The sequence below is a fragment of the Drosophila pseudoobscura genome, chromosome 2, assembly GCF_009870125.1.
Source record: "Drosophila pseudoobscura strain MV-25-SWS-2005 chromosome 2, UCI_Dpse_MV25, whole genome shotgun sequence".
In the NCBI taxonomy this organism is placed as follows: Eukaryota; Metazoa; Arthropoda; class Insecta; order Diptera; family Drosophilidae; genus Drosophila; species Drosophila pseudoobscura.
This window is the reverse complement of record NC_046679.1, coordinates 21,607,068-21,630,249: the sequence shown is the minus strand read 5'-3', so window position 1 is coordinate 21,630,249 and position 23,182 is coordinate 21,607,068. Positions and strand designations below refer to the sequence as shown.

The 23,182-nt window shown below is 43.2% G+C and overlaps 3 long non-coding RNA genes across 3 annotated transcripts; 1 reads left to right on the top strand and 2 right to left on the bottom strand.

Moving 5' to 3' along the window:
* Nucleotides 1–203: 203 nt before the first annotated feature.
* Nucleotides 204–1,147, bottom strand: LOC26533059 (uncharacterized). Its single transcript, XR_001451822.2, has 3 exons — nucleotides 1,003–1,147; nucleotides 782–946; nucleotides 204–733 (listed from the first exon to the last, which is right to left on the bottom strand). It is a non-coding gene; the product is annotated as an uncharacterized lncRNA (long non-coding RNA).
* Nucleotides 1,148–15,475: 14,328 nt separating this feature from the next.
* On the top strand, nucleotides 15,476–16,797 carry LOC117185665 (uncharacterized). Its single transcript, XR_004471135.1, has 2 exons — nucleotides 15,476–15,893; nucleotides 15,946–16,797. It is a non-coding gene; the product is annotated as an uncharacterized lncRNA (long non-coding RNA).
* Nucleotides 16,798–17,451: 654 nt separating this feature from the next.
* On the bottom strand, nucleotides 17,452–18,319 carry LOC117183268 (uncharacterized). Its single transcript, XR_004468409.1, has 2 exons — nucleotides 17,934–18,319; nucleotides 17,452–17,875 (listed from the first exon to the last, which is right to left on the bottom strand). It is a non-coding gene; the product is annotated as an uncharacterized lncRNA (long non-coding RNA).
* Nucleotides 18,320–23,182: the final 4,863 nt, after the last annotated feature.

Here is a 23,182-nt window from a genome sequence, read left to right as displayed (position 1 = left end):
GAAATAACTTGGGGAAGGGGGCTTAGTGGCTATGCCCAATTAGTGTTGTGTGAAAAGCGTGGGATGAGGATGTAGGGCGTACAATAATGATATGTACAGAATATACCCAATATTCATGGAACAGCCCAGGGTACAAAACTAATTTATATATTTTGTTTATAATTAGAACTTTTGCGATTCTTTTCTTTCCGTACAAACAAAAATCGGATATAAAATAATTTGTATTCATATAATTAATATAAAGTATTACAAATTTATAAAGATCGTACAATAACCAATGTGAACGACACCGTTGTGGAACTGTTTCCTCTCTCTAAGGCTGCAACTGAATCCAAGACTCTGCTGTTGAGCACTGGATCCGCCTCGGGAGACATTGAAGGCGGGTTCCATGATGTAGCCATCGTTCTGTTCGTCATATCCAGCAGCATGCACCCCTCTTATATAGAAATCATACCAAAGAAGAGAAAGGCGGATGTTCCAGCACTAGTGCTTAACCGCTCAGGCCTGGCTTCGGTTGCAGCCTGCGAGGGAGAAAACGGTAATACAATGGTATCCTTCACGCTTGCAGTCATACGATCCTTTTTGGGAGTGGGGCATACTACCACCGTCTACGAGACCATTGTGCTCCCAGAACCAGAGTCGCAATTTTAACGACAATAATGTTATCCATTCGCTTGTTGAAGCGATGACAAAGATAATTCGTATTCTTCCCCTAACCGACCATGCGAAGACACTGTAGAGGCCAGTTTAGTTAAATGATGATTCAGATTCTTTTTCTCACCACTCGGAAGACTCAATCGTGATATTGGGTTCTACCGCCGGCCATTAGGAAGACGCAGTCGAGGCTTCAGTTGAAGATGAAAATGACGATGATTTGAATGTTTTTACACACCTTTCGGAGTTCTAAATCATGACACTGGGTTCTACTACTGACTATGCGAAGACTCTGTAAAGGCACCAGTTTAGTTTAAAAATTACGATGATTCGAATTCTTTCTTTGACCTTTCGGAAGACTCCGTCGTGACAGTGGGTTTTAACGCCGACCATTCGGAAGACTCAATCGATTTAGAGAATTTAGGTTCCGCTCCGAACAATCGCTGAGCTACGACTAAATATTTACAGTCAATGGCATGACAAATCCAATAGTCGGCCTACTTGATTTACCCATTCGTTACACTATTTAATATCAAATATGTAAAAATCTCATGTAACAATGTTTGTGGTTCTGTTCCTCCTATGCAAGCAGGTCAAAAAGTAGAACAGGCAGAAAATTCATACACGATCAATTAGAAGAGGCACGAGATGAACGAGATCAACAACTACAAAAGAAGGGAAGAAAAGCGCGCCTGTACGTAATTGATACTCCCAGAGAAAGGAGCAGAGAACGTCAACAAGTACATAGAGCACTTTCATCCGCTTCGTTTCTTCGTCTCGCATTCGATTACGAGACAGGTATTAAATATTCCGCTCATCCGAAAGTCCTGATTGGTGCCACGGACAAAGGTGGTATCAAACAAGATGGTATAAATAGATGGTATGTGTTGCGCAACGAGAAAAGCGAAACTACCTGATATTGAGACCACAGAGCGTCTTGCTTATTGGTACGGATCTAGATTTAAACCATTTCCTGCAGTCTATTCGCGAATGACTTCATTCGGAGCAACACAAATAGTTCTCCATACTGCAGAATATAGTTTGCCGCGTCAGCTAGTACACAATTTGTATACAATTTTAAATTGAATTATTTAAGTAATCTTAAAATATTTACTTAAATTTGTGACTTACGCTGTCTTTTTGGTTTAACCTAATAATGTTCTTTGCAAACACTTTCTCTTTTCGTTTTGGGCAGTTACAACTTGACTATTTTTGAACTTTAAGCCCAAAGCAGCAGATGGTAGCAAAATGTGTAATGCAATTTGGCCTTTAAATTTCTGCAAGAAGCAGCCAAGCAGCAGCTAATGGCGACCCAGCAATGGGGGTGTTTATATAAACATGAGGGGAGAGCACCCAGTGTGTGTATTTGTATTCTATCTGTGTGAGGGTGTATGCAAATCTAGGTCATGCTGTTATTTCCGGCTTTTGTGGCTAACTGAATACACACACACATACACACACACAGTGCCTGGGACACTGGCGATCACCTTGCGGTGCTTTAGCCCATTTGTATTGGGGGCGTTGTCTCTCTCTCTCTCTCTTGCTCTGGCAGTTTCTGTTTGACCAAAAACCCAAAATGAGTGGGTAAACACATTTTCAAGTTGTTATTCTGCTGTGTTGCTCATGTCGTTTGAAGTTCGAAAATTGTTTTGCAATGAAATTAGATTCTAATTCTAATGGTCGTAGTTCAGAGTATTCCAAAACCCCAATTGAACCACCTCTTCCTTTGTTTGGCAAGCAAAAATTTTCGACTGCACGTGGATGAAATTTCATTTGGTCTGCACGTGCAAGTATTTACTTTGAGCCAAGATTTCAATCGACAGACAAGATAATTGTTGTGGGTTTTGTGCCCTTTCGGTTGCTTCGAACCGCAAACCGAAATTAGAAGTAATTAGTGGAGTTGATTTGTCACTGTCAGAGGCAGAGGCAGGGGACAAACTAAATCACCCAAAGACATCAGCTGGGAGCCACTCAGAACCTTCTTGGCAGTCAGGGAAATTGCTTAGTGGCAATGCACAAATTACGGCAGACAGACCCAAGACGAGTTAATAATGCGGCTAAGACCGGTCGGGCAATTGAGATCTCAAGTTGTTGTCGAGCCCCTCACAAAGGATATGCGCGGTGTAATCAAACGGGAGGGTGCCGTACGAGTTCTTTCGCCCAGCTCAACCACAACTTCACCCTCAAATTCAGCGTCAAAATCTTCCAAATCACACAGAGAAACACACACACTTACATGCCTGTCGCACAATTTACATGACTTTCATCAAAACCCAGCAACAAAATCAACGCCAAAAACACAACACAAAAGCAGCAGCAGCAAGCAGCTATGGCAAGGAAAGCAATACACTGAGAAAATACATTTTTCTTTAACTAAGAATAATTTTTACCCTTGAGAATACAACTTGACTATACTATGAGTACAGGAAATTGAATTTCACAACAAAATGCAAGTACTCGTAACATAGTTATTGTATACTAAAGAAAGAAGATTAAGAACATGTCCAAAAATGCATAAAACCGATATGTATACTCTCATAGTTTTCAAAGTTATAAATTAACTAACAATAGATAGACGAATATTCATATTTCATGGTTTTCATTTCATAAATTCTAAGCGCTACATTCAGATACCTGATTCCTACTAGCACTTTTCTCCTAGTGCATAAAGCAGCAGGCGAGAGCATCAAGCGCACTTCACAATGTTGCACAACACACTCACAGAGCGACAGGGTGGCAGGGTGGTGAGGGGCGCCGTAAGTAGAGCACTTTGGCAGCTGCTTACATGTGACACTGCTGCCCAGATAAGTAGGCAACGAAAACTGCCATGCTCTCCTCTGCGCTCACTTTTCTCCGCTAACGGTGTGTGTGTGAGCTCTGGTGTCACAACATACTCGAAAATGTCATTTGGCCATAGTTGTTGCCGCTGCTGCTTTTGCCTGTTGGTTACTGGTTACTGGCTGGCGGCGACAACGACAACGAGAACGACAGCGATGGAAACGCTAATTATGGAAATTAAAAACTTGGTGAATATGTAAAAATGTGCACTTTTAATTAAATAGAAATGAGAAGGACAGAAGCGGCCCCCCAATGGGGGGGAGGGGCCATCAAAATGGAGGACAAGCATTACCCGTCACCGCAATGCGAACAAAAGTTGCAGCAAATGCCGCCGATGCAGCCACGTGTGAGGCACCGTAGAAATTCTTCTCTTCTCCAAAAAATAAAACACAAAAGAAAACACAAGCCATGGAACTGTGTGCTTCTTGAATTTGCATACACATAAAAAACGTTTGCTGAGGTCAACAGCTAAAAAAACAGCGCCCAAAAAAAAGAGAGAAAGGTGAAAGTGCTGCAAATATTTTGAATATGCAAACGCCATTCGAAAGTAAGGCAGCACTGGCAAAAGATTTTGATTTATTTGCCTGACATTGAAAGAAAAAACTTTTAGCGCACCAAAATTAAGTTATTTGAGAAGTTTTCAAATGTTGTGATATGTTTTGAATGTAGTTTGAGGTATTTTTGGTTTGGCGGCCCTCATGAATGCAACAAAACCGCTTGGACCGCAACATAAAGCTGCATATTAGCCTTGTTCACACAGATACACACACAAACATTCACTCAAAGGGAAGCGAGTGAACACACTCTCAGGGAAGAGAGGTAAAGATGGAAGAAGGAACAGCAGGAACAACAAACTATATCATCGGAGAGCTTGTGGTCAGCTTATAGCGCTATTTGCCCACTTGCGCGCATTTATCACATTTATCTTTAGCATTTGCCAGCATTCCAGGGGTTGCAAAATGCAGGGCGGCTAATGGAGGGTGCTCAGGGGGTGGGCAGCACCTTGAAACAGCCAGATAAACCATGGGGCATAAAGCAAAAATGCAAACATGCAGCTGCGCAGCTGTGTTGCCCAGTTTATTTGCGTATTTCGAATTTGAGTCGCGGACTTGAGGATAAAGTGAGGTCTCTGTGGGGGGTAGAGCATCAGCATCCAGGGATACGAGCAGCGGAAGGACACCGAATCGTGTCATAAATTCATAGAAGCCCGAGCTGAGACAGGGAAAAAAAGGAAAAAATTAAACGTTGAAACTGCACGGAGCTAAATAAGTTTTAATCCCATTTTGTTGGATTTCTGTAACGTGCAACGATGTGTGGCAAGTCTTTTGTTGGTGTTTCAGCAGCTGTAGTGTTAGTGTTGGGGTGTGGGTGTGTGGATGTGTGGGTGGGTATGCACCTGTTTATTTAGCTGTTTGTGTTGCAGAAGATAAGCGACAACAGCAGCAGGCAGCTGGCCAGGCCAACAGGCGGCAGAAAAAAGCAGATATTCCATTTTAGCGTTGGGCAAAAATTATCATTGGCAACACTGAGCAACAAAAATGGGAGGGACTTCTCCACGGAAGAGATTTTAAATGGAGCCACATTTTTAAAGGAGGTAATTTGGAACAATTCAAGAACTTATTTAATACTTTAAATCTCTTTTGTTGATCGACGACAGCTACAGCTAGTTTATTTTATTGTTCTTTATTCCAATACGATAATCTTTTTAGGCCGCGACTGCCATAAAAACCAATCCCTGCTGACCAGTGCTCACTTGCTATCAACCATAATTATCCAGAGTTGAGTCTGGTTCCGAAAACAAGCTGCCAGCAGCTCCAACTTTCATTAGACCTTGATTGGCCTAACCTTTCTCCCCCGAAATTTTCGGCCGAAAAATAAAGGAAAAAACCAAAAATTCTACCGTGCGGCTGCAGTGCAAGTATCTATTTAATTTGCATTTTACACGCGAAAATAGTTTGCATATCGGCGAGGGCCAGAGAGAGAATGTAACCGTCCGCACACTGGTTGGATACCCAAACTGCCTCGCGCATTACTCATACGCAATGTGCGCCAAATTGCTTGCATGCCGCTTACATACCCGCAGGTTAGCTGCATTTGTGTGTGTGTGTGGGTGTGTGCGTAATAATTAGAAGTTAACTTTTAATTGGGCGAGCATAAATGATTTAACGAGCTACCCGGTAGCCTAGCATACAAAAAAGATACAGCCCGCAAGAATTCCCTGTCCCTGTCCCTTCTCGTATGCCTTAAATATTTCCAATTAATGGGCGGCACGTAAATGCGCTTAAGCGGCACTTTGGCTACCAGCTTGCAACGGCATCAGCATCAGAAGCGGCAGAAATCAAAGCAAATTACAAATAATTAGTAACGCATTCTTTATGAACCAATGGGCGGGTAGATGGGCGGGAAAAAGTGCGCTCATTACCCAAAATTAATCAGGGAAGAGAAAAAGAGCCTACTCCCCGGAGAACTACGCTCTGGCAGCGCCCGTGAATCATAATTATAGCGTTTCACCATTGACTGGACAGCATCTAGGAGGAGGAAAAAAAACAAGTAAGAGTCAAGTGTTACCTTGGGGAATGCCCACTATTCAGATTTATATTGGTGGAAATTATCAATCAATGGAAGAACAGAATGAAAAATTAATCACCAAATTATAGACCCATATCACACAGATTACAGCTACCAAAACAGTTCCAAATGATACAGGGCTAATAAAATCTCAAAGATCCTGGGTCACAAAAAAAAAAACTTTAAAAAGAAACCAAAACTCTGTTTGCTTAAAAACCAATATCCTTTTCCATTCAAAAGACTACAGGGTATAAATAGTGAACGGTTAATTATGCTGACGAAAAGTGCACAAAGATTTTTGCTGCTGCTCTCAGAATTCGAAAAACTAGGCAAAAAGTGCCCTGAAAAAAGAGGCCAGAGGGAAGTCGAAAAAAAGTTTGATGAGTGTTTAATACTTTCAGCAATAAGTGGAGGATAACAAAGGGTATGCTGACGCTGACCATGCTATGGTCTTTAATCATTTAAGAGGCAGTTGTTCATGGGGAAGGACGACTGATAACACACTGAAAAATGGTATAATTATAATATATATATATTGGTATGAGACCGTCATTCCAAGCTACAGCATCGAAGGAAAATCTTTTTCCCATTCTTATATGGTATCCAGTGGGCCTATAGGTACGCGACTATTTTCAGCAACTAATTTGGTTCGTGCAACACGCTAATGAGAATGGTTCAAGTGGCAAAGGACCAAGTACCAAAAAGGAACTTTGGCGAACTTTCGCAAGTGTCTTAATGAAGTCAAAAAGACAAAGATCTGCAACGGAATGGATACTAAAATGTTTACAGAATTGCCATTTGGTTGAGTCAGCCAGAATAAATTTGAATAATATTTTTGCATTGCTAAAAACTCTTAGGAAATTCCATAATTATTCAATATTAAGACAAGTTTATTTCTCCATCGGTGATTTGCTGTCATTCCATTAAATCGCTTCCGCCCTACATCATGGCTGCATCCTTCTATTGAAATACTTTGGTTACATTGTCCAACCCCCTTCTGATCTCCAGTGTAGTCCAGAATGGCAGTTGATTGTCTCGACAGCCAACCCTTCAAAGTGCTTTCAATGGAGAGCATGCTGGCACTCCTTCTCGTACCCTCAAAACACTTTGCGTTAAGCTAAGCGATTATTTGCTACTTTCTTTACTTTTTCTTCAGCATTTGCATTTTGTGGAAGCTGCCAAGTGGAAGCGGTGGTGCGGACAGGGGCAGGATAGGATATGCCCCCCACATCTCATTTTGTGGAGCCTTTTGAAATTAGCCGGGCGCTGCAGTGGCTTAAAGGCAGCTGCTGAATTATTAAGCAGACCTAATGCATTTCATGCGTTTCGGGGCAGAATTGCACACCTCAAACATTGCATTGATGCATGGCCCGAGGGCCAGCAGCATTGGATGGAGCAGCTGCAGCAAAGGGAACTGAAGTTGTGGCTGCTTTTAGCCGGAGTCAGGCCTGTCCTGGAGGAGTCCCTGATGGATTGCCAGTCAGGGGTGGAGACAATCAAAAACAGACCGCATGGCAAGGGTATTTCACATTGGATTCACCTGAATCGGACTTTAAGGAGAACCCAACAATCTAACTTCCACCGAAACTGAAGAAGAAATGTCTGGCTAACACTTGTCCCGAGGGCTTCTGCTTGCCTCGATGTCGCTTTCATAACTCCTCTGTTGAGCCATCCACCCATTCACGTTCACATTCACTCTGCGAGCTAATAAATTATTTACATATTCATTACCCCGCGCTGTGGCAGTTGCATGGTGCAACATTTTGACTGATTTCAATTTGCACTTGAGGCTGAAAGTTAGAGTCGAACCTGTGTGGCATGCCATAACCATTGAAGCTACAGACAAACGAGTGAGAGAGTCATAAAAATTATGTAAAATTAATTGCCACACAAATTGATGCGAACTGAAAGTTGGAGGGTTGGATGGTTGGAAGAGCGGCAACCGCAATTGGCAAATAATTGCGTTACAGCTACCAAGCACTCGGATTCACAACTGTAATTAAAATAATTGAAACACACTCTCTGTAGAACTGGATGGCGGTCTAACCAGACTAAAAACTAGTTCAATACATGTAGCATACAACGTACAGGGTCGAGGAGCTGATGATAAGTAAACGGGAGTAGGAAGTACGCGCTGGCTTCGGCTTTTGTCTCTGGTCGGCGGGGTGTGGGCATGGAGGAAATTTTACTACCCATTTATAGCTCTGGCAAATGGTCGAGATAAGAATTTATAAAAAAAATCGCGTACGAGTAGGGAAAGGATACTAGGAAACGGGATACAGGGGGGTCAAAGGGACAGATCAGCATGTACACGTGAACGAAGAAGATCACCGGTCAGATCTTTGTCGGCTGCGGTATCGCCCATTGGCGAGAACGCCCACCCTACCATGATCCTTCAGGGCCACCTATTAATCGTCAGGATCCCTCCAACAAAGACTGCGGTGGGTCACATCTCCGTTTTTCGAGGTTGCATGGTTCCGATATAATCTATTTAGCCACGGTTCATTTCCAAAACTACTTTATTTAAACAATCCATAATTCTTCATTTAAACTCCTATCAAACCTAACGCTAATAGAACCTAGTCCCTAATATAAGCCTGCTATTCGGTATCGTCTTACATTTATAGGGTATTACTAGTATTAAGAGTATCATAGGGGCGAGGTAGCGTATAAGGTTCTTAAATCTATAAAAATGATTAGTAGTAGGTATAGATAAAGGCAAGAAATAGGTACGTGTTCATCATATGAACAAGGAAACGTCATATGTCATTACGGTACTTGGGCAGTGCCAAAACCAGACAAAAATCGGGTATATGGAAAGTCGTTTAAAGGCATGAGTACTACGTGTGTAAAACCGTGATCATGGTTGAAGACCAACGAATAGTTACCGCACATTCATTCTTTTCAGATTGCTTACTTGTTTTTTTTTTTTTCTCTTATAATCACTTACGAAACGATTAATAACTTTGACTCCCACGCAGAAAGATCTTTCGTTGTGTGTTGGATGAGGTGATTTGATGGGTGGATGAGTATGATGATGTGTGTGATTGTGATGAGTATCTGCATAGATGATGAGATGAATGCGTGGCAACCAAAATCAAAAACTGTAAAAATAATTGGTATTAATACACTACTCATTTGTTCAAGTTCGACTTAGCCCATGGACAGGAATTCCCTTTTTGTTTATACCGTATTTACTTGGCTTTTGCACATTTTTGCCGTATCAAAAGAACATTGTTAAACAGAAAGCGGCTAAAACAAACAGGGTTTCGCATATCGGGTCTAATTTCGAAAGAAAGATAGAGAATATAACTAAATCCGATGCGGGTTCGATGCTTCCCGGCTGGAGACCGAGTTCCTACTCGAGGTCTGAAGGTGGCACACGATTGTACCGGGCGCAGGTAACATCAGCTGCTTCCGATGCCAGGGGTCAATGACCGCGGTCCATCTGCGGCGTGAGGTTAGGTACCCTCGCCCACTGGATTGCTCGTGGGGGGGGACTGGTTTATTTGAAGAGTCACTCAGCTCATCCCCATGGGTCGAACGTGTCCAGGCGAAGATTGCAGAGCACACCGATCGGGTTTACTTGAGGAGCAAGTCCATGCCCTCGGCTACCGAACGGTGGTACGGGCACGTGGCCAAGAGGTCTCCGGGAATAACCAATCCGTATCTTCTAGACCAGCGTTTCAATACGTAGATACTAGTGGTGCTAATCCTACACGGAAAGAACAGAACATTTTTCAACGGGTCGCTGCAGCTGGGTGGATAATTACCTCAACAGAATTGCACCACTGTTTCGAAAAATGTTGATACACTGGGGGCGCTCGTTTCCAAATGGTCGAACGGCTGCCCCAGTATTGGCGATATATAACTGGCGCGTCCACTCAAATTCAATGGTCACTTTGAGCCGCACTTGGCACTTGCACTAGGCTTTGACTTTGGGCTTGACCTTGTTTAGAGAACTGGGTCAGCTCAAGCAGACTTCTTTTTTCACTGCCGGTCACTCTGACGGCCACGAGGTAAAAAAGACAGAGGCTGGGACTACTAGGTACAGCAACCCACGTTTTTTCCACACCTTCTATGGTCTTTTTCTGTTATACAGAATCCAGCCACAGCAATATTTAATGAAATATAGTGCAAAGCAGAAAAATTGCATATCTTAGTGTTGCCACTTGGTCGCAAAACAGCTGATACTATATGTATGGTTAAAGCTCACAAGCTCTGCAACTCGAATTTTTTTCCTGCCTAGTTTTAGGCTGTAATTTTGGGAGTTAGCCGTTCATAATTCAAATACACGGCACGACAAGCGTCGAATATTACACCCCCCCGCTGAAATCACACTTTGGGGTCTTGCTAACCAAAGCGTGATCCACACTTGGAGTGCTTGATACGATTTATTGTTTAATATCTTTTGCGTGATATTTACCTATAAAGCGACCCTGGAAGTCTTCCAGCTCATAGTAGCTGTTCCCGAGTCTTTTCTTAATGCGGGCTTTCCGAAACGTAGGTGCCAGTTTCGCATTAAAGCCTTTCACAAAACTACTCTGATCAAAATTTCGTCTATAAACTTCTTGACCCACTTGAAAGTTTACTTCTCGGCTTCGAAGATTATAGATATTTTCGTTTCGAACATGCTGCTGTTTCATTGCTTCTGCAGCGGTCTTGCGAATTAGCTCGAAGGAATCGTCGCGATCAAATACCACAGTTCGGTCCTCCAACATACTGAGGTTTCGTAGGAGTTGATAAGTGGAACCGCCAGTAATCATGTTTTGGCCAAAAGCAACACGATATGGGCTACTTTTGACGGCTGCATGCACACTGGACCGTAACGCACAAGTAATGAAGCTAATCTGCTCATCCCAATTGGATTGATCGGGCTTAATGTACGCTTTGATAGCAGCGAGTACTGAGCGATTTACCCGCTCTGAGGCATTGGTTTGGGGAGCGTAGGCGGCGGTGTACGAATGTCGAATTTGGTATTTCGCTAACAGATCATTAAACTTGTGTGACTTGAATTGAACACCGTTATCTGACACTATCACTTCCGGGACTCCAAAGCAATGAAACAGGTCTTCCTCCATGAACCGAATTACGGCATCCGCCGTAAATTTCTTTACCACTTTTAGGAAAGGAAATTTAGAAAAATGATCGAGTACTACAAAAATGCCTATATTTCCAGATCGACTTCGGGGGTACGGACCTAGAAAATCGACGTAAAGTTTCTGAAATAGCCGAAAGGTCTCTCCTGCTTTGCCCATTGGAGGGCGTAGAGGACGATTGGGGTGCTTACAACATTTGCACACTTCGCAATGGTTGATAAAAGCTTTTACATCGCCCACTAAATTTGGCCAATAATAGAAGCGTCGAACTCGTTCTAGCGTCTTATTGATCCCACTGTGAGAAGCTAAGGGATGTTCGTGGCCTTGTTTAAGCACTTCTGTCACCAGAGCTCTGGGAACCCACAGTTTCCAGCACATGTCGTCACTAATTTGCTCACCAGTGGCGTGTTCAGCTCGACGATACAGAAGGTTATCCATTACTTTTACATCAGGTAAACGATCTGGATTAGCTTGAATTTTCGCAATGAGTTCCTGATAGTCAGTGGATTTAAACGCTTCCGATTGAAGGTCCACTAGGCTATCAATGCCAATATACGATAAGTCTTCGGTATGCACTCGTGATAAGGCATCCGGAACGATGTTCTGACTACCCTTTCTATGAAAAATCTTAAAGGTGAAGCCTTGCAGTTTCAGGGCCCATCGAGCTAGTCTCGAGTTTAGGTCAGCCTGTGACATCAGCCATTTTAATGAGGCATGATCGGTAATAATGGAAAACTGATGCCCTTCTACATACGCTCTAAATTTCTTGACGCACATGACCGCTGCCAAACACTCTTTTTCGGTTACGGAATAATTACGTTGACATTGGTTCAATTTGCGTGACATAAAAGCGATGGGTACCTCGTTGCCATCTTCATCTGATTGCATCAGGACACCACCCACTCCTGTGTGACTCGCATCACAATGGATTGAAAAAGGAATGGTAAAATCGGGACTGTGCAACACAGGAGCGTTACACATCTGTGATTTTAAGGCATCGAACGCGATCTGTGCTTCATCGGTCCATTCAAATTTTCGCTTGCTCTTAAGTGTATCTGAGATTGGCGCTGCGATACCCGCATAATTTTTTATGAATTTGTGGTACCAACCAGTGAGACCTAAGAACCTACGGACTTGTTTCACGGATCGGGGGACCGGAAACTCTTGAATCGCTTGGACCTTCTCAACATCTGTCTGGATCGTTCCGTTGCCTATAATATGTCCTAGGTATTTGATCTCCTTTAGGCAAAATTTGGACTTCTCCACGTTTATGGTCAGACCAGCTTCGCGTAATCGGGCAGACAGGACATTGAGGACTTGAATATGCTGCTCAAAGGATTCAGAGATCACCAACAAATCGTCTAGATAAATAAATATCTCATTTCGTAGAGATGGCGGTATCACTTTATCCATCAACTTGGACATCGTTTGGGGTGCATTACACAACCCAAAGGGCATGACCGTGTACTGATACAACGGGCGCCCTGGGATGGTAAACGCCGTTTTTTCACGAGCGCTTACTTCCAGCGGAATTTGCCAATAGGCATCCTTCAAATCGATGCTTGAAATGAACTCAGCTCGAGGAAGCCGACTGAGAATGCCATCGATCAATGGCATGGGATAAGCATTCTTAACCGTGACTTCGTTCAGTTTCCGACTGTCGATGCATAATCGCACCTTTCCCGGTTTACGAACGAGGACCACGGGTGACGACCATGCGCTATCTGATTCTTCGATTACTCCAAGAGCTAACATTCGGTCTACCTCTACGTACATTAGCTTTTCAACGGCTGGAGACACAGCATAATGTCGTTGCTTTATTGCCTTTGCGCTGCCCACTTCAATATCGTGCGACAACCAGCCGGTTTTTCCCAGACCTTGCTTCGCAAAGGAGGGAAACAAGTTGACCGTCTCTGCTAACTGAGCTTGCTGATGCTTCGACAAACACACATGTAACGTACTATCAAATGCTAAGCTTGACACCTCTGGACTGGATGATTTATTGGCTAGAAAAGCAGGTAACAAATTAAAACGAGACCAGAAGTCTATGCCTAGATATAGGTCTTGCGCCAAGGATGGGACTACAAACAATTTCAAGACTTTCTTCTGGCCTTGAAAACCCACTTCGGTGGTGACCTTGCCAATTATTGGCTGGCTCTGCCCATCCGCCGTACGTACTGCTGCTCTCCCAGGCTTGATCTGGTTCGGATTCTGAACCAGGTCGGCCGCAAACTTCCCACCTATGCAACTTATGGATGCACCGGTGTCCATCAGTCCACTGAGCGTCCTTCCCAGTACGGTGACTTCCGCATAGGGTCGCCAGTCCTTAGACGTATTAACGACTGACGCCAATACGTTAGAGCGCTCGGTTTTGACAGTTTGCCGATATTGGAGCAATCGCTTTCGAGATCGAGTCGGTAATGGAATTCGGTCCTCACTTGGGGGTAAAATACAAGTGGGTGAAGGAATGTCTGAGAGTTTTTTTAAGTCAGGGAGTAATGGAACTGTCGAAACGTCCATTAAATGGTGTTCGTTGCTTTCGAACTGTTTGGTTTGCGTGCACCTGTCGATTGTGCACGGCTTGACGAGTTTTTTGGATCGTTGCACCTAGAGCACGACGGTTTATACGTATCCCGTTTGCCACAGCCGTAACAAAAGACGGTGCGATCACCTACGCAGTCTTGATACCGATGCCCCTGACAACCACAGTTCCAACAGGAAAGGGTTACTGCAGCGATATCTAGCTGTTCTGTTTCATCGACCTCATCGCCTTCCTTGTCTGTCTGTACCACAATTTCATGCACCTGTCGTCGTATAGGATTACGCTTCGGCTCAGCGATGCCCATAGGCTTAGCCACTGATTGCAAAAACCGTTCGCGAGTACGCACTATGTTGCGCAATTGTGCTACTGACAGAATGGGAATGTATAAAATTTCATGTTGGATATCGGCCAAGAGATTCGACTTTAGCACTTCCAACAGCGACATTTCGGACATGGGGTTGACTAGTTTGTCGGACAAGGTTATAATGGCTTCGTAAAATGTATCAAATAGTTCGTGCGGCTTCTGCTTTCGTTGCACTATTGCCGTACGAATTTCCAGATCGGTACGCCCATCTCTAAATCGAGTTTTTAAGGCTGTACTTAGCTGCGGCCAGGTCACGGATGGTACGCTTTTATGGTAACGCCAAAACCACTCGCTCGCACTGGCTTCAAATAAATAAATGGCGTTTCTGGCCACTAGATCGAGATTACCCTCTAAGGTCTGCTTGGTTAGCGCTTCTATCCGATATATGAAATCTTCCACCGACATGGACGAATTTCCGGAAAACCGCACCTTCCATCCTGCGATTATTTGTCCAATCCTATCTGGTCGTAGTCCCGCTATCTGTTGGGATCCCCATGGGGTTACCGAGACATTAGACTCATTAGCCTGATTTATCGGGGCACCTACGGACTCTCGAGTTGGTATTTGGAACAACTGTTCGAAGGTTTGATTTTCTCCACTAGGCTGTGAAGATCCAGCAGCTTGGTCATTCGGCGGCTGTACCGTTGGACTTGCCAAACGTTGGAATCCTATTTCCATAGTCTGAGTCATTTGAGTCATGGCTTGAGACAACAACCCGATTTGACCCATAGCGTCCGTCAACGCCTGTGCCATTTGAGCCAAGCCTGGGCTTGCTTCATTCGCTGGCTCGCTACTCTGAACTGGCATGATTGGTACACCGACTTCAGTTGGACCAACGGAAGGTAAATTTTCAGTATTCGCAGCTGGACCTGCTGTCACACGCTGTGATCTGGTTCTCATTCGAAGCTGAGAAGACTCTACGTTCGAGGCGGACGCCTGCGCTACGGCTAATTCCTCAGCTAAGCTAGGAGCAGATGATTGTAGGGGCTTGTTGCACGCCGGGCACACGGTCTTTTCACCTCTTCTCGTATTAAAACACACTAAATGAAATACGTGGTTACAACTTGTTCTTAAAAGCTGTGTCCGATATTCTACCTGTCTTACGCAAATACAACAGATAATATCGGAATGGTCGTTTTGATCAATCTCGTCAAAACTCCAATCCAATGACATCCTATCCTAATTTTACTAATATATGATTTTCTTTTCTACTCTCGATTATTAACTTTTAACGATCGATATATCTACTCTGTATCCACAAAATTCGGAAACCATGCAACATTCGTCTAATAGGAGTGTGTCCCCCACTGACTCTGGTGATATTATTAACAATCAACAAGCAGTACAATGAGTCATCGGATGAACTGGGACCGTTCGGTAGTTCTACACCACTGACGGATATCCGAGCAATCCGAAACCGTGACAAACCGATGGCCCTCTACTTATACTGTAGGTCGCAAAAACTGTAGGTCGTCCAGAACCACAATACAGTAGAGCCATTCCACCTACGTCTGTCAAACAAAAAAAACGGAACAACAATAGAAAAACTGAAGAAGTAGACAAGGTTATGCTGACCCAGGAAATATACCATCTCCGATTCTATTGCCTTCGTTCGCGGGCAGGCCGTAGCTCTAAACCACTGACTAACCTGATCCAGGCCAAAACGGCAGACAATGATCAGCAACGGTATGGACAAGTTCATCCCCCAAACAACACGCTCCCATCTTGGTGGGTAGGCAGTAGAGCTAATCCACTTTGAAACCTAAATCCGACCGAAACATTAGAACGCGCTATTTAGCGGAGTGGCCTATCCGGCCAGATACTACAGGTTCGTTACTATGCCTAGTAATTTGATTAACCTCGAGCGCGGGGCTTTAAAGTCTTTTAGAAACTGCTACGCAATCCAGCTACTCGAAGTCAATCACCCAGACAATGCACGACCATGTATATCTGTTGGGAATTAATGGATGAAGGAATAAGTCTTGTGCCACTGCATTGAGATGCAGCTCGCATTGGTGTTGATGACTTTATAAAACTTTCTTGGTCGGGGCAAGCCGAAGAAGGGCCCCACGTTGGGCGCCAAATTTTACAAATTCTTTACGAAACCCTGCCATAAAATCGTGACAGACTTTTCGAACCAATTGCCATTTAAAATTTGTCTTTACCTGTAGCATACAACGTACAGGGTCGAGGAGCTGATGATAAGTAAACGGGAGTAGGAAGTACGCGCTGGCTTCGGCTTTTGTCTCTGGTCGGCGGGGTGTGGGCATGGAGGAAATTTTACTACCCATTTATAGCTCTGGCAAATGGTCGAGATAAGAATTTATAAAAAAAATCGCGTACGAGTAGGGAAAGGATACTAGGAAACGGGATACAGGGGGGTCAAAGGGACAGATCAGCATGTACACGTGAACGAAGAAGATCACCGGTCAGATCTTTGTCGGCTGCGGTATCGCCCATTGGCGAGAACGCCCACCCTACCATGATCCTTCAGGGCCACCTATTAATCGTCAGGATCCCTCCAACAAAGACTGCGGTGGGTCACATCTCCGTTTTTCGAGGTTGCATGGTTCCGATATAATCTATTTAGCCACGGTTCATTTCCAAAACTACTTTATTTAAACAATCCATAATTCTTCATTTAAACTCCTATCAAACCTAACGCTAATAGAACCTAGTCCCTAATATAAGCCTGCTATTCGGTATCGTCTTACATTTATAGGGTATTACTAGTATTAAGAGTATCATAGGGGCGAGGTAGCGTATAAGGTTCTTAAATCTATAAAAATGATTAGTAGTAGGTATAGATAAAGGCAAGAAATAGGTACGTGTTCATCATATGAACAAGGAAACGTCATATGTCATTACGGTACTTGGGCAGTGCCAAAACCAGACAAAAATCGGGTATATGGAAAGTCGTTTAAAGGCATGAGTACTACGTGTGTAAAACCGTGATCATGGTTGAAGACCAACGAATAGTTACCGCACATTCATTCTTTTCAGATTGCTTACTTGTTTTTTTTTTTTTCTCTTATAATCACTTACGAAACGATTAATAACTTTGACTCCCACGCAGAAAGATCTTTCGTTGTGTGTTGGATGAGGTGATTTGATGGGTGGATGAGTATGATGATGTGTGTGATTGTGATGAGTATCTGCATAGATGATGAGATGAATGCGTGGCAACCAAAATCAAAAACTGTAAAAATAATTGGTATTAATACACTACTCATTTGTTCAAGTTCGACTTAGCCCATGGACAGGAATTCCCTTTTTGTTTATACCGTATTTACTTGGCTTTTGCACATTTTTGCCGTATCAAAAGAACATTGTTAAACAGAAAGCGGCTAAAACAAACAGGGTTTCGCATATCGGGTCTAATTTCGAAAGAAAGATAGAGAATATAACTAAATCCGATGCGGGTTCGATGCTTCCCGGCTGGAGACCGAGTTCCTACTCGAGGTCTGAAGGTGGCACACGATTGTACCGGGCGCAGGTAACATCAGCTGCTTCCGATGCCAGGGGTCAATGACCGCGGTCCATCTGCGGCGTGAGGTTAGGTACCCTCGCCCACTGGATTGCTCGTGGGGGGGGACTGGTTTATTTGAAGAGTCACTCAGCTCATCCCCATGGGTCGAACGTGTCCAGGCGAAGATTGCAGAGCACACCGATCGGGTTTACTTGAGGAGCAAGTCCATGCCCTCGGCTACCGAACGGTGGTACGGGCACGTGGCCAAGAGGTCTCCGGGAATAACCAATCCGTATCTTCTAGACCAGCGTTTCAATACGTAGATACTAGTGGTGCTAATCCTACACGGAAAGAACAGAACATTTTTCAACGGGTCGCTGCAGCTGGGTGGATAATTACCTCAACAGAATTGCACCACTGTTTCGAAAAATGTTGATACACTGGGGGCGCTCGTTTCCAAATGGTCGAACGGCTGCCCCAGTATTGGCGATATATAACTGGCGCGTCCACTCAAATTCAATGGTCACTTTGAGCCGCACTTGGCACTTGCACTAGGCTTTGACTTTGGGCTTGACCTTGTTTAGAGAACTGGGTCAGCTCAAGCAGACTTCTTTTTTCACTGCCGGTCACTCTGACGGCCACGAGGTAAAAAAGACAGAGGCTGGGACTACTAGGTACAGCAACCCACGTTTTTTCCACACCTTCTATGGTCTTTTTCTGTTATACAGAATCCAGCCACAGCAATATTTAATGAAATATAGTGCAAAGCAGAAAAATTGCATATCTTAGTGTTGCCACTTGGTCGCAAAACAGCTGATACTATATGTATGGTTAAAGCTCACAAGCTCTGCAACTCGAATTTTTTTCCTGCCTAGTTTTAGGCTGTAATTTTGGGAGTTAGCCGTTCATAATTCAAATACACGGCACGACAAGCGTCGAATATTACATACATTTTTGAATTTCAATGCGAAAACAATCGCCTGGCCGCATTGATTGCACAACTGAATGTGTGCTCGGGGTTGTAGGGTTTGGTCAGGGACTGTGGAATGGGTACCATTAAGCCTATTTCGGATGTTGATTAGGTAAAACATTTGGAGGCTTTGTGAAAATTTATTGATGCACTTATGAATGATTTTGGCGCTGCAAATAAAACTCGTTTGGCACATTAATTAGATTCACAGGCATGACGAAATATGCCGTAAATTATAGAATATATAACACATTTCTGATACTGATAAGTTTCAATTTATGAACCATTTGCAACATATTTTGTGTTCAATATGTACTTCTGTGAATTCTACTTCACAGGATAAAATCTTTCAAATCCTCAGGTCAGCTGCATTTGTTATGTATAGCAATTTATTTTTTGTGGCTTTTTTCAGTGTTATTTTATTGGCCCAAACTGCAAACCATGTCAAACCAGAGGCACAATAAGAAGACCCAGCGGAAAGCAAGTGAAACTCAATTATCATTCATTGCAGAAAGTTAAAGCTCAGGGAAATTGAATGTGGAAAGCAGGGAGAGGGGGGCGGGACACCCAGCGGGCAGTCGAATGGAAATGGGGCAAATGAAATTCAAACTGAATGATGTCACATGCAAATTTTCCAAAACTATGCGAATTTCTCGCTTTTGTTCCACGAAACTCGCGCCAAACAATCAAACAAATTGAATATAAATTCACGTTTAAAAGTGAAAGCAGAAATTGTACGCGTACGCGCACTCGAGTACAATACAAAAGGAAACGGAAAAGCCGAACGGGAAAGGAAAAGAAAGCTGCCTTCAAGGCGAGCTGCTGCGGATGTGAGAAACAGGGGGGCGGAGGAAATTTTGATGCCTTCTCTGGATACAAATTACAGGAGACGACGCATGTAAATTGCTTGAAATAAAAAACCGAGCGAGAATTCCCTAGCTCGAGGCGGCGGCACGCTGCCTACAACTAGTCCATACTCGAGAAAAGATAAAAACGAGGCAGTTTTCTTTTAAATTTTGCAACAACAAACAGCATTTGGCCCGTAGTTGTTTTTATTTAATTTTCTTTTTACGACAACAGCCAGCAACACAACACAACACAACAGGAAATCTCTGTGAGAGGTGGAAAGGGAGTCGGATATCAGAAAACCCAAAGAAATGCTCAGCATTTTCTTACCGCAGGAGCCTCAGAGCTTCCTTCAGAGTCTCCCCCCATCTGAGCAGAGCCAGCCACAGGGGAGATTGAGTCAAGAGCCGAAGCCGGAGAAGAAGTCCTAGAATGCGAGGCAGCTGCTTCTTGATGATGTTTGTCCCCTGCCAGACAGATGAACATGCAACTGCCGCTGCTGCTGCTGTTGCTGTTGCGGCTGGCAAGACAGCAATCAGAGCTGTTAGAGGCCCTGAATTTCAAGAATGCAAACATCGCAAATGCTGCTAAACTTTATGTGCTCGCCGATGAACTTTTGCCCCAACTTTGAATACAATGCTCGTCGAACTGGGAACTAAGCTGCGGAGGGGCTGGAAGGCGGGATGGTCTGTGCTGTGGTTGGATGAATTCTTTATTAATCAGAGAGATTGAAATGGAATTCGTAGTTCAGTTTTTTGCCTATTATTGAAAATGCAACGAATTAGGTTGTTTTGGCATGTTGCCAAATGTAACACTAAATAAAATACACATATTTTGATTGAGTAAGAAGATAGCTCGAAATTTTCAGATAGTTCTCTTAGCTATGGGAATTTTAATTGAATGTAAATTTGTTCTTGGTAAACAAATTTCAACAAATTGGTATTTTATTTTATTTGCTTTAAAAAAAATCAAAATTGTATTAAGTCGTTAAGTAAATGGTTTTTAAAAATAATTCAATTTTGGATAGTTTGTGGCCTAGTGCTCCCTAGGCTTTTCTTTGTCTGTTTTCCTTTTTACTGCCAGCTGTTTTCTGGTGTCTTTCAGCGGGGACTATTATGTAAAATAGTTAAAAATACATTGAACAGCGTTGCCAATTTATGCAATTGCAATCAGCTATAAGCAGGGGAGGGGAGCATCAGCAGCAAGCAGGAGCAGGAGCATGTTTTGAGGCAACAGCTGCCGCTCTGCTGCAGAAGACAGGAACAACAGTGTTGCGTATAGTATGCCTTGTATGACGATGTCAGGCAGCCGTTACTTTGAAGTGGGCGATGCTGCTGCTGCGAGCACTTCCACTTACAAATCATTGAAAATTCAACACATTGCTAATGCGACACGTTGTCGCACTGGCAACACTTTGTTGTAAGCTATCCTTATACGTATGTGTATATTAATACATATGTTGTTGTTGTGTGCCACATTGTGTTGCACTTGTTATTAAGTACTCGTACTTGCGCGCACAATTTTCATCGTAATGACAACCTGCAGGGCAGAGAATGCCTACGGCAAGCGCGAACATCGCGTGCCAGGGCCGCGACATCCACTCAAGTGCTTGAACTCGGGTTACAGGCATACGATGGCAGAGGGGCAGGGGGGACAGCAGGGGGGTTTGGCAACCACTAGCTCTTGTACATGTGATTTGCATGTTTAGCGAAATTAGCGCACTAACAACAGCTGCCACCATATGAGTCTAGCTGCAAGTTGCCTGCTGCTTTTTAATAACTGCAAAGCAGACAAACAAACATTGCGCATACGCCATGTGTGCCGCTCGCTCGCTCGGTATAACCCCAGACCCCACACATAAACCATTATTAATTTAGTCAGAAAGCGAATACTCTTACTCTTCGCCTGTCGAGCCACTTTAAATTAACTTTAATGACTTTCTCCATTGCCAAGCCAATTTCAATTGCATTAAATCCCCGCCTGACCATAGCACTCGTTGCTCAAACAAGTCAATTATGGTTTTTGGTTTGCAAAAGTCTGCGATACGTGCAGTGGGAGAGAACATATGGGGAATACAAAAACACAGTGGCATATAGAACAGTCCGAAAAGGAGAATACAATGATACAAAAGGAGAATAAAGCGTAGCACAAAGTATTTACTCGCACTTTCTCATATCCATATTTACTCATTAACTTACTCATAAAAAACCCCTTGATGTTCTGCAAAACTTAACTAAACAAAAAACTTTTGAGACAAGCAGCAATAAAAAATTATTAAGATTAATGGGAAAAAGTAAATTCGGCTTTGTTTCCGACCATAAATAACACCAACCCGCTGGTCAACCGAACCGGCTTTAATGAGTCTCAGTTACTGCAAAATTTGTTCATTTCTTAAGTCAATAAGCGGTTAGCCAGCAAAATCGGCTTATAACTTTCTTATGGGATTTGCACCCAGCAGACATCAAACGATAAAGAAATGGTAAAATCTCAAACTCCCACTCGACTGCCCAATAAGAATGGGGACTTCTCTCAAGAAAACAAACTGAAACTCGATTTGGGGTGGGCTGTTGTTAAAGTGGATTCTAGTCAAACATATTCTAGTAAATTAGTTGAAAATATGCTTAAAGCTTTTATTTATTCGGCAAACGCACAGCACAGCAAAGCACAGCACGGCATACACATTTATCCATCAGGTCCGCCGAGAGCTATGCTTAATAAGTCATGCGGCGGGGTCTTATTAGATAATTTCATGATTTATGTATGTACAGCCTCAATTTTCACTTGTATCTCTCTGGGCAGACAGCCAAGCATATAACAACGGATGCAGAACACAGAATGAAGCTGAGCAATTACCAAAACTAATCATACATATAATAATTAACCAGCGACTTTTGTCTGCAACAGCAAATGCCTTTAGCTAATACGCATAATGATTATACTGCACTATGCAACATAAATCGGTTGTCTGGCGAATATTCTGCTTAAACTCTGCATAATTTTCGAGTATAAACCCACAACAAGCCAGTTATGGGATAATATTTTCACGCGTGTTCCATGTAGTTATTAATTCAAAATAGGTGTTAATACTTAAAATCTGACCAGCATAGTAGGAACAAATCATAGATCGCAATTACTTTTGCTTTCGGCAAATACATGGCAATAACAACCTTGTAGCACACTCAACTACCAATGTGCTGGAGTGGCAAGGTAAAACACTTTGCCAATTGCAGAGTAAATATAGTTAAGTAAATGAAAATTCAATTTAAATTACAAAGACGCTCCTGCAAAGTTCGAAGTGATTTTATTTGTGTGCTTTGTGTGTAGCGTAGTCACATGTTGGCAGCATTTTGCCCAGAAAATTAATTAAAATATATATGTTTTGTGTGTGCGAGAAAGTAATTCTGTCTGCGTTAAGTTCAATTAGCCCCAGGGAAGCCGCAATGGTACACGTGTGTTTTCGCCCTTTGAAGTTGCCCACAGATAATAGGGCACCATCGAGGGTGGCTTAATTTCACATAAATTCGCCAAAAAAAACACAGGACGGCAAAATTTATAAAACTGAAAAACTTTTCAGAAATTCCATGCGTGCCACAGAACTTTTAGCGCTTGCAATTAAATTAGCAGCCTCAACACACTCACACACTCGCAAAACAGCGGCACACCAAAAACGTGTCGCGCCTGCAAGTATGCAATAAGTTATTCTTTATGCAAATTTGTATACCCTGTATTCATGAGGTTTTCTGCTTTCTTGCGAGACTAAGAACAATCTATTCGCTAGTACTGAATGGCTATTTCGGATGTAGGACATTGGGAGTTGACGGGTATACTCGAA